Below are 1,130 nucleotides of genomic sequence, written 5' to 3'. Positions count from 1 at the left end.
ATTGCTCTAAACATCAAATTACCTATTTCATTCATCACATAATGACGAGTTATTTCGTCCATTTTTCGAAGTTTTGTTGCTACCAAAGCACCATAAATATCATATTCGTCCTTCTCCATTTTTGTTTGGCTCTCTTTTTTTTTTTTGCATTAAATACTCGTATGCCTGGGACACACGTATTTCATTTTCATCTTTCTCTTTTTTCTTCTTTTTTTCGGGGAGCCATTGCAGGTGCACTAAATGTATTTTTTTCTATATTGGTAGTGTCACTCGACCAATCAAGATTTTTTTGTCCTTCATATTATTGTCTCCTTTGGTGGTGTCGACATTATCTTCCGTGATCTCAACGTAACTATCATTATTTGGATCATCGCTGACATCATGTTCATCGTTGCTTTCACTACTATCTCCCTATTTTAAAAATACTATAAATCATGATTAAATTATATTTACATAATTTTATTATACTAGAATTATTTTTTTTATAGACTCCAAGAACTTCAAAAGATCGCTGACGTATATGAAAAAAAATGGAATTTTCCTAATTGTATTGGTGCCATAGATGGGAAGCATGTGGTCATACTTTCTCCTATTAATAGTGGTAGTGATTATATTAATTATAAAGGAACATTCAGCATCGTTCTAATGGTCTTGTGTGATGCTGACTATAATATAATTACTTACGCAAATATCGGATCACAAGGTAGAATATCAGATGGAGGTATTTTTCGTAATTGTACATTGTCAAAGAAATTAAAAAACGGAACGTTGAATTTGCCCACACCAAGATTTTTGCCTCAAAAATTTAAGCCTGTCCCATATGTTATCGTAGCTGATAATGCATTCACCATTACAGGAAAATCTGTTAGTCCCTTATAGTGGAAACCATGATAGTGGATCATTTCAAAGAATTTTTCACTATAGGTTATCTAGAGCTCGTAGAACTGTTAAAAATGTGTTCGGAATTATGTCCGCAGTTTTTCGTGTTCTAAGAAATTAGAAAACCTATTTTATTAAATCCTAATAAAACTCGATTAGTCACGGAGTGCTGTGTATTATTACATAATTTTTTAAGAAGAAGCAAAGAATCGAAAAATATGTACACACCACCAGGAACATTTGACACGGAA

The 1,130-nt window shown here is 32.4% G+C and overlaps 1 long non-coding RNA gene across 1 annotated transcript in view; it reads right to left on the bottom strand.

The window, feature by feature from the left end:
• Positions 1–61: 61 nt before the first annotated feature.
• Positions 62–1,130, bottom strand: part of LOC115033824 — a 4,136-nt gene continuing 3,067 nt past the window's right edge. The window contains exon 2 of the long non-coding RNA XR_003839143.1: positions 62–411. This is a non-coding gene — a long non-coding RNA (uncharacterized LOC115033824). The remainder of the gene's footprint in view (positions 412–1,130) is intronic.

The sequence above is a fragment of the Acyrthosiphon pisum genome, chromosome A1, assembly GCF_005508785.2.
Source record: "Acyrthosiphon pisum isolate AL4f chromosome A1, pea_aphid_22Mar2018_4r6ur, whole genome shotgun sequence".
Taxonomy (NCBI): domain Eukaryota; kingdom Metazoa; phylum Arthropoda; class Insecta; order Hemiptera; family Aphididae; genus Acyrthosiphon; species Acyrthosiphon pisum.
The sequence above is the reverse complement of the archived record's forward strand: the minus strand, read 5'-3'. Positions and strand labels throughout refer to the sequence as shown.